Here is a 13874-nt window from a genome sequence, read left to right as displayed (position 1 = left end):
TGAAAGCCGTTTTGATCTCATCGGGTCCAAACAGACGGATCTGATGGTACCCGGAATAAGCGTCCAAGAAAGACAGTCGCTCACATCTCGCAGTCGAGTCGACTATTTGGTCGATGCAGGGAAGAGGAAAATGATCTTTCGGGCATGCCCGATTGATATGCTTAAAATCGATGCACATGCGAAGCGAATTGTCCTTTTTGGGGACCATGACGACATTGGCGAGCCACTCGGAGTGGTAAATCTCTCGAATAAACTCTGCTGCTAGGAGCCAAGCCACTTCCTCGCCAATGGCCTTCCTTTTCTGGACGGCGGACCGTCGCAGATGTTCCTTCACAGGTTTTGCCTTTGAATCGATTCATAGACGATGCTCAGCCAGTCCCCTGGGTACACCCAGCATGTCAGAAGGTTTCCATGCAAAGATGTCCCAGTTCTCACGAAGGAACTGGATGAGCGCTTCTTCCTATTTGGGGTCGAGTGTTGTGGAGATATGAGTCGGAGCAGCGTTAGGGTCGGTCGGGTGGATGTGAACGGGTTTTGTCTCACCGAACGACTGGAACGCTGATTCCGTAGCAGGCTTTTTGGCTCGCAACAAATCACTTGGGTCTGCATTCCTTTGGTGTTCCTGCCACTCTTCTGCCACCATCTGAGCATCGGCGATCTTTGAGCCTTTCTGGAAGCACTCTTCTGCCTTCTTGCGGTTACTAGTGACGGTGATCACGCCTTTAGGGCCAGGCATCTTTAGTTTGAGGTACACGTAACATGGTCGAGCCATAAAACGTGCATAAGCTCGCCTGCCCAAAATTGCATGATAGGCACTCTAGAAATCCACAACCTCAAATGTCAGCTTCTCTTTGCGGAAATTCTTTGAATCACCAAAAACTACGTCAAGAGCAATCTGACCGAGTGATGCGGCCTTCTTGCCAGGGATGACTCCATAGAAACTCATGTTGCTTGTGCTCAGTCTGGACATCGGAATGCCCATCCCTTTCAGCGTCTCAACGAACAGTATATTCAAACTGTTGCCGTCATCCATCAACACTTTGGTCAGTCGAGTGCCTTCGACGACTGGGTCGACCACCAACGCTTGCCTCCCAGGGGTGGCTATGTGCGTGGGGTGATCAGATTGGTCGAACGTAATGGCAGTTTGAGACAACTTCAGGTAATTGGGTGTTGACGGAGCAGCCATATTCACCTCTCGGTTTATAACTTTCAGTCGGTTTTTGCTCTCAACATCGGCAAAAATCATCAAGGTGGAATTGACCTGCGGATATTCCTCGTCACTATCCTCCTTGTCTTGAACCTTGTCCGTCTCTTTTTCTTTGTCCTTGGGTTGCTTCCCTTGGAACTGCTGTATCAGGAGTCGACACTGTTGAGTGGTATGCTTTGGGTAAATGAAATTACCCTCTTCATCTTTCTTGGTGTGGATGTGACATGGTAAATCCATCACGTTATTTCCTTCTTTATCTTTTACTTTCTTGGGGTTCCAAGGCTCATTGGTTTTCCCTTTGAACTTTCCTTGATTCAGGGCCAAGGCTTCTCCAGGAGCAGCTGGCTCGGCTTTACGCTTTTGCTTCCGACTGGAATTTCCGCCTCCGGTGTCCTGGGCGACTGACTTGTGCTTGCCGCTCCGGAGCCGATCCTCTTCCTCACCATTGGCGTATTTGGTTGCTATTTCCATCATTCGACTCAGAGACATGTCTCCGGTTCAACCGAATTTCAGGCTTAGCTCTCTGTACTTTACGCCCTCCTTGAAGGCACAAACTGCCTGGTGATCAGATACATTCTCTACTATGTGATGCAGTGTGATCCATCTCTGGATGTAATCCCTCAGAGTCTCATTCGACTTCTGCACACAAGATTGCAGCTCTGTCAGTCCCGCCGGTCGCTTGCACGTTCCTTCGAACGTCCTGACAAATACTCGGGAGAGGTCCTCCCACGTGTAGATGCTGCTGGGTGTCAACTGGTTCAGCCATGCCCTGGCTGACCCTTCCAACATGAGAGGCAGATGTTTCATGGCCACCTCGTCATTTCCACCGCCGATCTGAACAGCCACTCGGTAGTCCTCAAGCCAAGTATTAGGCTTGGACTCACCGTTGAACTTGCTGACTCCAGTCGCCAACCTAAAGTTGGGAGGAATCACCACGGCTCTGATGGCTCTGCTGAAACACTCTGGTCCGGAGACGTGCACTCGGCTGCTGGTGGGTACATCTCTATCATTACCCTCTCTGTGGGCTCTATTCCGGTCGACCAGACCTTGAACGATGATGGATCTCGCATCAAAGCCTGGTTCCCTGGGGTCGACTGGAATTCTTCGCCTGCCACTGTGCTGGCGTCTGTCATCCTGCTCTCGAGGCATATATGATCCACCCCTCGGGGGAGGAGTGGGCACTCGACGTCAATTGTTGCGATCGAATCGGTGATCATACTGCTCATAGTTCCTGTACTGATCGTGCCGGTCGCCATGCCCTTCACGCCTCGGGGGTGATCTGGGGCTATGAGCCGACTGGACCATATTCGCCGCCACGGATCTGCTATGAATCCTGTTCCGCGACTGCGACACAGCCGAATTCTAATCTCCTGCTGCCCGGAGCAAATCCCTGATCTGCATCAAGCCTCTGCCAGCCTCTGACTGGGAAGGCTGAATCGACTCTGCTATACGGGTTGCAGCTGCCAAATTCTGGATCGGAGTGCGGTATACCTGAGTCGGAGGTTTAAATAGTTGGCGTCGACTGGAGTTTGGAGTCTGTTGCCGCGCGCGCTCGTCGAGTGCCCGCTGAAGGTTCTCCAGTCGAGTGCGCTCAGCTAGGTTGGCCAAGCGCGCGTCCTCTAAGGCGCGAGCCTCAAGGGTTTCTCCAACAATCGGAGTATGAAGCGCATCCATGTTCCGGCGGTGAAGCTCTTCCCTCTGCTGCGAGTCGAGGGGTTCAGGGCGGTACTCCTCATGGTCGTGCGACGGATCGCCTCCGCCATTGCCTCCCTCGGTGCCAGGAAAGCCGGGGGGAACGTGTGGCCCATTGACCATCAGGACCTCCGCCGCCGGATCACTGCTGTCGCACTCAGATGCAGTCTCTATGGAGCCAGTCGACAAGTCGAACAGGCCGTAGAGAGATTCGTCAGGCTCGATTGCCGCGACTTGGGCAGTGGTCGACTGGCGGGCCACTGCGTGCCTCACCCACCGCTGAAGCCTCGACCGACCGGAGCGCTTACACCGGCGGGAAGTTGGGAGGGAGGATGACACAAAAACCGGCCGATACTGAGTCGACGGTTGCCGCAGAAGGACGTCGCGGACGCATGCTCGAAAGTGCGTAGCTCCGCGGACTGGGAGCGCATCCACGTCGAGCGGAGCCTCCTGCAGCCAGGCAGAGTCGTCGGCGACGAATGTGAGCGCGCCAAGACGGATCTCGCGGCCCTCAACCAAAACTCCACCTGAAACCATGATGATGGGAATTGAAAAGATTGCAACTTCTCCAACAAGTCGCTAAGACACCTGCCCCATGGTGGGCGCCAACTGTCGTGGTTTTAAGTCTGACAGTAGAATAGGGGGTAGGTATGGAGAGGCAAGATCCTAGCTATGGAGCAGTTGTGCACACAAGTGTTTTACGAGTTCAGGCCCTTCTCGGAGGAAGTAACAGCCCTACGTCTCGGAGCCCGGAGGCGGTCGACTGGATTATGTGTGTGAGAGTTACAGGGGTACGAACCCTTCTACCAGTGGAGGGGGTGGCTTATATAGAGGACACCAAGACCCCAGCCAGCCCACGTAGCGGAGGGTTAAAGTACATTAAGGTCTGGCGTTACTGGTAACGCCTTACATAAAGTGTCATCATGACCATAAAGACTACTTAATTACAGACCGTTTGGATACATAGTAGATCTTGAACTCCTGGTGGTCGAGTGAGTCTTCATGGTCGAGTGTCTGGTTCATGACCCTACCCTAGGTACATGACTTCATCATCTACTACGCAACCTTCTTCTTGTAGACGTTGTTGGGCCTCCAAGTGCAGAGGTTTGTAGGACAGTAGCAAATTTCCCTCAAGTGGATGACCTAAGGTTTATCAATCCGTGGGAGGCGTAGGATGAAGATGGTGTCTCTCAAACAACCCTGCAACCAAACAAAGAGTCTCTTGTGTCCCCAACACACCCAATACAATGGTAAATTGTATAGGTGCACTAGTTCGGCGAAGAGATGGTGATACAAGTGCAATATGGATGGTAGATATAGGTTTTTTAATCTGAAAATATAAAAACAGCAAGGTAACTAATGATAAAAGTGAGCACAAACGGTATTGCAATGCTAGGAAACAAGGCCTAAGGTTCATACTTTCACTAGTGCAAGTTCTCTCAACAATAATAACATACTTGGATCATATAACTATCCCTCAACATGCAACAAAGAGTCACTCCAAAGCCACTAATAGCATAGAACAAACAAAGAGATTATGGTAGGGTACGAAACCACCTCAAAGTTATCCTTTCTATTCTATCTATTCAAGAGTCCGTAGTAAAATAACATGAAGCTATTCTTTCCGTTCAATCTATCATAGAGTTCATACTAGAATAACACCTTAAGACACAAATCAACCAAAACCCTAATGTCACCTAGATACTCCATTGTCACCTCAAGTATCCGTGGGCATGATTATACGATATGCATCACACAATCTCAGATTCATCTATTCAACCAACACAAAGTACTTCAAAGAGTGCCCCAAAGTTTCTACTGGAGAGTCAAGACGAAAACGTGTGCCAACCCTTATGCATAGGTTCATGGGCGGAACCCGCAAGTTGATCACCAAAACATACACCAAGTGGATCACGTGATATCCCATTGTCACCACAGATAAGCACGGCAAGACATACGTCAAGTGTTCTCAAATCCTTAAAGACTCAATCCGATAAGATAACTTCAAGAGGGAAAACTCAATTCATCACAAGAGAGTAGAGGGGGAGAAACATCATAAGATCCGACTATAATAGCAAAGCTCACGATACATCAAGATCGTGCAATAGAGAGAACACGAGAGAGAGAGATCAAACACATAGCTACTGGTACATACCCTCAGCCCCGAGGGTGAACTACTCCCTCCTTGTCATGGATAGCACCGGGATGATGAAGATGGCCACCGGTGATGGGTTCCCCCTCCGGCAGGGTGCCGGAATGGGCTCCCAAGGTTTTTGGTGGCTACAGAGGCTTGCGGTGGCGGAACTCCTGATCTATCTTCGTATTCGATGGTTTTATGGTATATGGGAATATATAGGCGAAAGAAGTCGGTCGGGGGAGCCACGAGGGGCCCACGAGACAGGGGGGCGCGCCTAGGGGGGTGGGCGCGCCCTCCTATTTCCTGGCCTCCTCGAAGGTTCCCTGGCTTGTACTCCAAGTCTCCCGGATCATGTTCGTTCCAAAAATAACGCTCCCGAAGGTTTCATTCCGTTTGGACTCCGTTTGATATTTCTTTTCTTCGAAATACTGAAACAAGCAATAAAACAGCAATATGGGTTGGGCCTCCGGTTAATAGGTTAGTCCCAAAAGTAATATAAAAGTGTATAATAAAGCCCGTAATCATTCAAAACAAATAATAAAATAGCATGAATGCTTCATAAATTATAGATACGTTGGAGACGTATCAGCGTTCGACGAGCGAGTTTGGCGTCGACAGCAGGATAGCAGCGAGCGGGCAGACGGACAGCTGTTGTTCACGGTGGCACAGTGGCGAGCGCGGGAGCGGCAGCAAGGCGGAGCACGGGAGGACGATGACGGGCGCAGCGTGGCGTCGGGGAGCGGCGGCAATAGGCGCATGCACTGCTACAAGTGCGGGGAGCCCAGGCACTTCCAGCACGAGTGCCCGCAGCTGCGGAAAGGACTGGCGGCAGAGCATGCTCCCTTGGCCGGTGCTAACGTCAATGATAACGGACTCCTCTAGGCCATGGCTTAGGGTGTGTGTGTTGGAATAAGCCACGGCGTGTGTGGTCGGGCTCGTTGGGCGCGCGGGTGCGCGCGGGACGGGTGGGACACACTGGTGTCGTCGGGCTCGTCGGGTTCGTCGGGCGTGTCGATGTGTGGGACGCAGCAGCGTGGCGTGCGTGTGTAGTGTGTGTGTGTGCGCGCTCGTGGCAGTAGCATGAGTGTGTACTGGTGGTAGGAGTCAGTCTGTTAGGTGTGGCCGGTGGAGTGGAGCTGTCCGCGTCATGCGTCAGTGCATGCATCGGATGGATAAGCTAGCTACTTGCATGGGCCGGTCAAGTCAGTTTGGTAGTGCATGGATTAGTGGCCACGGTCGGGTTATGTGCGTCGTGGGCATGCAGATCATGTCCGTGCATGCAGCACGACGGATGCGTGGGCGCTGCATTTGTTGCCAAGGGCTACAAAGCTGTCTTTGTAATCCAGTGAGTCGTGGTTTTGGTAATAGTAACGGGGTTGTGAAGCCGGGTGAAACCCCAGTGTACTGTGTGCTCCTCCTTCTTCTACCTCTAGCTATGAGAGAGAGAGAGAGAGAGAGAGAGAGCTGCAACAACAGCCAGTAACGAGATTGAACTAGGTATGAAGATACCAACGATCGAATCTCGGGCAAGTAACATACTGATGGACAAATGGAATAACGTATGTTGTCATAACGGTTCGACCGATAAAGATCTTCGTAGAATATGTAGGAAGCAATATGAGCATCCATGTTCCGCTATTGGTTATTGACCGAAGAGGTGTCTCGGTCATGTCTACATGGTTCTCAAACCCGTAGGGCCAGCACGTTTAACGTTCGATGACGATTTAGTATTATATGAGTTAGGGATTTTTATTTCTGTGCCCCTGGTTCATTAGTTGTACTCATTCACCCCCACGATCTTAACTTTTGCTCGCTTTTCCTTACTCCCTTGCCCGAAACCCTCAGAACAGGTTACAACGGACGTTGTCGTCAGGTCAATGCCTTTGACCGTTAACTCTGACGTCTGGGGCCGCATAGGGCCGAGTCCACCTTTGACCGTTTACCCGTATAGTGGTTTCGTATGCTGACCATACAATGGTATCCGTATACGTGGGCGCATGCAACTAACCACGGTCGTGGGGTGGAATGTGTCCATGGGACATGCCCGAAACGTCCCATCGTATAAAGAGGGGCAACCACCTCCATCACCCCTACCATTTCCCCCAAATCCCCTCCCTGCCTCATCATCTTCCTCTCCCCCACCGGTGTCGTCTCGCTCTGCTCCACTGCCTCCACCGCACCATCTCACTCTCCCCCACTGCATCCTCTTCCTCACCTTCATCGCCTCCATCTGTCCGATGGCCGAAGCTCGTGGCGACGCCGGCGCAGCGCCCGGAGATGTGGTGGAGCTGCAGGGCGAGGTAACCGCGGATGTCAGCGGCGTCCACGACAGTGCGGGGAAACTCGCAACCGCTGCAGATGTGGAGAAGGAGGTGGCGGGATCTGCCTCATCACTGTAGAAGGTGACGGCATCGAGCGGCGCAGTCCATCCCGATACCCTCGATGCGTAGTCTGGCAGGGAGCAGGAGGTATTTGCACTTGCTTTAGGATATAGCTTATAGAGTTAGTTGCATTGGTTAGATTGTGATTCATACGGTAGTTCAGATGGTTAGAGTTGTTCGTTTGACGGATGGGCCGGGGTTTTCTATATTGGGGGGATGGGGGTTTTGTACTAGGGTTTGTTGGATAAATTCTTCGCAAAAATGCTAGATAGATCTGTATGAGAGATAGGGATCTCTGTGCTTCAATGCTACACAGATGTATGCTTATTAGATTTGTTTGTAATGCTCATAGATTGGGTTTTTAATGCTACAGACATGTATGCTTATTAGATTAGGTCCCTATTAGATTTGTTTTTGAATGCTACTCAGATCGGGGTTTTGAATGTCATATGCCCAAATGGAATCCATTGATTAAGAAGTTATTTGATTCATTAGTATATAAATTTGTCCACAATATGTAGTTATATTAGCTCTGTTGTTCAATGTGTGTGCATGACAATGGAAAATGCAAATAGGATCATAGTATATTGGGAGTATATTTGCCTTATGATCAATGTGTCATGGGTACATATCTAATTTTTCAATTGGCTTCTATATTTACTAGTGATGGATGCAATTGTATATTCAGGAGGATGATGGTTGGGGGGAGAGGAAGCTGGCCCAGTACGACCCGTACGATCCAGAGTTTAGTGACGATGAAGAATATGAGGTAAGCCTACTTGAAATTTAGATTGTTCATTTAGTTCCTTTGACATGGTGTATATGAATCTATAATGTATAATGTATTAATGTAACTTATTCATGTGTGCAGTATGATTCTGGAGAAGATGTGTACAAGGGCAACGTCACGTCCTTCACAGCCAAGGAGGTGGAGAAGATCAAGGCCAAGGGAGTTGCTTCCTTCTACAACCGCAAGATCAAGAAGTGGCACTGCCCCTACTGCACCACCAAGCCAAAGCCAAAGGATGGCTACTTCGATCACCTGCTATCTCATGCAGAGGATGTAGCGATTCGCGAGGAGGACTACATGATCAGGGGGCAGCATGCTGCCCTCGCGTAGGCCCTGACTCCGGCGTGATGTGATGATGTGATGCTGTGATGAACTGAATCTGAATCTTTATCTTTTGGGTTACTTTTGGTAAACCGAATGTGGCTGTTTATGGTGTGTTGAACTGAATCTATGGTGATGCTAGTAATGTATTATGCTATCTATATTTGTCTGCCCTTAAATTTGCCTGTGGTGTATTGTTAGTTCTGTTTAGATGTTGTGAACTATGATGATCACACATGTTGTTTCAGTGTTGCTTCACTGATCAGACATGTTGTTTCAGTGTTGCTTCACTCATCACACATGTTGTTTTAGTGTTGCTTCACTGATCACACATGTTGTTTCAGTGTTGCTTCACTGATCAGACATGCTACTTTTTCATTGATCATAAAGGAGTATTATCCTAATTATTTGTCTCATGTTTATTAATCAAATCAAATACATACTTTTTCCCACCAGCATGTTTCATTATCCGATGTTTTGAACTGACATTCTACAGGGCAGTATAAATTCAAGAAAATGCAAAAAATAAAATCTTGGCAAACTATCTATGTTTGTGTAGGAGATCATGTGTGCAAAATTTGAGGTGATTTAGAGGAGGTCAAAGAAATTTGAATTTGAGAAATGTGCTCCAAATGAGCTCGCAGGCTAGGGGTAAACAACCCATTTGTAATCAAGTTTTTTTGGACCTACTCTAAATGAGCCAAATGTTTTTAATTAACACCTATTGAATCTATATAGTGTAGACTCTAAGTCTCACTATTTTTTGAATTAATCTTCATATTTTTACATTTTTCTTTTGAAAAAATATGCTTTAATATAAAAACTATTAAAAACACGTTTAAAGTGTGAAAATGGAAAACTAAGTTCAGATCCTTCTTATTCACTTTGAAATAAAGCTTTGGTGATTTTTTTGATTTTTTTAAAATTTTCAAAAACAGAAGGTAACCCTACCTCCTCTCGTTGAACTCTATGAAATCTTGTACGTGATAGCTCATATGTGTGAAGGCTTTCTCATGAACATGACCATAGACCAAATTTTATGATTTTTGGTTGGTAACATGTCACATAAGACAACATTGTGCGCAGGTTTATATTTTTTTTATTTTTTAAATTAATGGTGCTCATTTGACCTCGATCGTGCCAGCTAGGGTTTTTTCATGAAAATGACCATAGACCAAGTTTATTATTTTTCCTCGTTAGTGTGTCTTATAAAACGACGAACGACGAAGGTTTCATATTTTCCAATTTTTTAAATTAGTTATGCTCAGTCAAAGCCTTCGAAACCCCGTTGACTAGCTCAAAACCCCTCTAAACCCCGTAGGGTTTCGCCTAACCCTAGCTCCGAACGCCAGTCGTCCGATCATACCATGGCGCCAAGCGACGACCCTCAAATGTGGTCTTCTAGAAGGAATTCGGTGGGCAAGCTGCGCGCAAACTCCACGCCGTTGGATCACAAGGACGGCTCCGCATCATTGGATCGTGGGGCGATCCGCTAGAGGCGATCCTGTTGGTTGTGCTCGGCTGCTCGTCCACCATTGACTCTGTGAAAAAAATGTTGTTATTGGGCCCAAAAGGAAACCAAGCTCTGGTTGGACCGTCGAATTGCATCTTTTTTTTGCATCGTTTGCACTATTTTCTGTGAACGTGCTGGCTCTGTTTTTTTGCATCGTTTGAAATTACACAACAATTGACATTGTGTAGAATTCTTTTTTCATATAATATATATGACCACGGACTCCCACGCGTGCAATTGGCTTCTTTTTCTTCTTCTTCTTTTCAAACCACCATTTCCCACGCTTGTACACTCCCGATGCCGCGGTGGGTTTGAAAACGGGCTACTTCACATTTGACCCCGTTATTGCCACGGCCAAATAACACGTAGCACTACGACTATTTAAGCCACCCTTTGCCTGTGCTATCCCTCATCCATCTCCCATCCTCTGCCATCTACCCTTCTTGCTCTTCGACCCCTTCTCCTTCTTCTGCACATCCCTTAGCCATGCAGTACACCGGACCAACCTACTGCTTCCCACCCATCGTGCCGAAGATGCTCTACCCTACCGGCGTGTACGTTGATCACACACTACGTTTGTGGGTGATATCAAGGTTGAGGACCGCAAGGAACTTCACCGAGTTCTTCCTTGCGTGCGGCTACCACCACCTCCCATGGGGATCTCCAACGATGTTCCGTGTCGAGGAGGTCATCCAAAACCGGGTGGTGGTTGCTCTCCTTGCCCACTTCACCAACACATTCGACGCCTTCTACCTCCTCGGCTGGGTGTTTTGGTGTGGCTCCAAGTTCATCGCTTTCACCACCCACAACATGTTCATGGAGTACAACAACATCTTCCCCACCGCGACGCGCCTGCACATCTTCTGTACCCCATCGACAATGCCCCGGAGGAGTAGTGAAAAGGGTGGCCGGAGGAGGAGCGAGGTGGAGAAGGCGGCGGCTAGGGTTGTAAACCCTCTATCTTTTTTAGTCTATGTTATGTTAAGTTGTAATTGAACTATGTTGGAGTTGCTATGGGCTTGTTGGCCCTTTTCTTAAGTTCTATTATTAAGTTTTCTATCTATTCTATTATCAAGTTCTTCCTAGTTTGAACTATGTGATCGTGCTATGGGCTTGTTGGCCCTGTCTACATATTGGGACTACATATTTGTTGATTGTTTTCTTAGAGAGCTTGCTTTGTTAGTAGGGTTCCCTTGTTAGTAACCACCTAGTGCATGTAGCCACAATGAACACATCTCTTTTTTTACACAAGCCACAAATATGTAGCCACCTAGCTAGAAGAGAGGAACCAATGGCAGTAATCGTCGCTGCATCCGTGGCGACTAGCATGCAAGAAAGTTGTTCGGTCAGTGCATCATGGCAGACGAATTGGCGCATGCAGGCTCAATCGGTGCATCATGTCATCGTGGCATCAGCGCATGCAGGCTCGATCGACGCATGCATGCAGGCTTTGTTGGGTGCATGCATAATAGGCTTCTGTCCTGGCAGCGTGCGCATGCATTTAATGCAAGGGACGACCCAACGAAACCACGGCCCAACGGTCGAACAACGACACCACCCAACGCGACCCCACTTGTCAGGTCCAACGAATGAGATAGTCGAGCATGGCCCCACTTGTCAGAGTTAATGGTCAAGCCTTTGACCCGACAGAAACATTCGTTGTGACCAGTTTTGAGGGTTCTGGAAAGGGAGTGGGGAAAATTGAGCAAAAGTTAAGAGCGCGAGGATGAATGAGTAGAGCTAAGGAACCAGCGACACAGATGTAAAAAACCCTATGAGTTATGTGATTTGGTGATCGAATGTTGTTCGGAGTCTCGGATGAGATCACTGACATGGTGAGGAGTCTCAAAATAGTCGAGAGGTAAAGATTGATATATAGGACGATGGTATTCGGACACTACAAGTGTTTCGGAGTGTATCGGGTATTGACCGGAGTACCGGAGGGGTTACCGGAACTCCCGAGGGAAAGATATGGGCCATATGGGCCATAAGAGGGGAGCACACCAGCCTACAAGGGGTGGCGCCCCCCCCCCCCCAAGGAAGGAGGCCGAGTGGGAGAAGGGAAAGAGGGGGTTCGCCCCCCCTTTCCTTCTCTCCTTCCTCTTCCCTTTCCCCCCTCTGACAATTATGGAAGGGGGGGAGGCCGAATTGGGGAAGACCCCAAGTAGGATTCGACCTACTTGGGGCGCCCCTTGGCTACCTCTGCTCCCCTCCCACCTATATATATGTGGGGAGGGGGGCACCTAGAACACACAACATCAATTGTTAGTCGTGTGCAGCGCCCCCTCCACAGTTTACGCCTCCGGTCATATCTTCATAGTGCTTAGGCGAAGCCCTGCACGGATCACTTCACCATCACCGTCATCACGACATCGTGCTGGCGAAACTCATCTACTTCCTCGACATCTTGCTGGATCAAGAGGACGAGGGACGTCATCGAGCTGAACGTGTGCAGAACTCGGAGGTGCCATACGTTCGGTACTTGATCAGCCAGAGCTAGAAGAAGTTCAACTACATCAACCACGTTGTCGAACGCTTTTGCTTACGGTCTACGAGGGTACATAGGCACACACTCTCCCCCTTGGATAGATCTTGCGTGAGTGTAGGATTTTTTTTTTGAAATTGCATGCTACGTTTCCCAACACTTATATCTTTTAGAGCATGATGGTGATTATATTTTAAATAAATAGTTGCACTCTCACGATTCACTTAAATATTTTTTAGAGTCTAATAAATAATAATGTCAATATGCATGTGTCATGAAATTGGTCCTGATATGATAGGCATTCAAGAGGGATATAATAAAAACGTTCATGTAGATCACTTAATACGATATGTTTGATTCCTTGCAATAGTTTTGCGATATTAAGATGGTAATATGTGGGGTACTAGTGAATGACTGTGGTTTAGTAAGAATATTGATGTTAATGTTTGTGATTCCCTAAGCATGCATGTATAGTCTCTGGTTATGCGATGAAGTTGGAGCATGGTTTATTATTGAGTGTCTACCTTATGAGTGGCGGCCGGGGACGGGTGATGGTCTTTTCCTACCAATCTACCCCCTAGGAGCATGAGAGTGGCACTTTGTTTCGAGGGCTAATAAACTTTCACAATAAGTATGTGACTTTATGACTAATGTGAGTCCATGGATCATACACACTCTTACCTTTTCGCCATTTGCTTGCCTCTTCGATACCGTTCATTGCCCTTTCTCGCCTCGAGAGTTGGTGCAAAATTTGCTGGCGCATCCAAACCCCATGATATGATATGCTCTATCACACATAAGCCTCCTTATATCTTCCTTAAAACAACCACCATACCTGCCTATTATGGCATTTCCATAGTCATTTCGAGATATATTGTCATGCAACTTCCATCGTTCCATTTTCATGACATACACATTCATTGTCATATTGCTTTGCATGATCATATAACTGACATAGTATTTATGGCTCAGCCACCGTTCATCATCATTATACATGTTATGCTAGCATCATTGCACATCCTAGTACACTGCGAGAGGCATATATATAGGGTCATATTGCCCTAGTTATTGAGTTGTAAGTAAATAAAAGTGTGACGATCTGTCCCAGTGAGGAAAGGATGATGGAGACTATGATTTCCCCACAAGTCGGGATGAGAATCGAGACAAAAAACAAATAAAAAGAGACAGAGAAAAGAGGCAAAAAAAAGCCTAACAAAAAAATGAGAGAAAAATATAGAAGGGGAAATGTTACTATCCTTTTCCACACTTGTGCTTCAGAGTAGCACCATGTTTTTCATATAGAGGGTCTTCTATGTTGTCACTTTCATATACTAGTGGGAATTTATGT

The sequence above is a fragment of the Triticum aestivum genome, chromosome 2B, assembly GCF_018294505.1.
Source record: "Triticum aestivum cultivar Chinese Spring chromosome 2B, IWGSC CS RefSeq v2.1, whole genome shotgun sequence".
In the NCBI taxonomy this organism is placed as follows: domain Eukaryota; kingdom Viridiplantae; phylum Streptophyta; class Magnoliopsida; order Poales; family Poaceae; genus Triticum; species Triticum aestivum.
Note: the sequence above shows the minus strand (reverse complement) of the source record.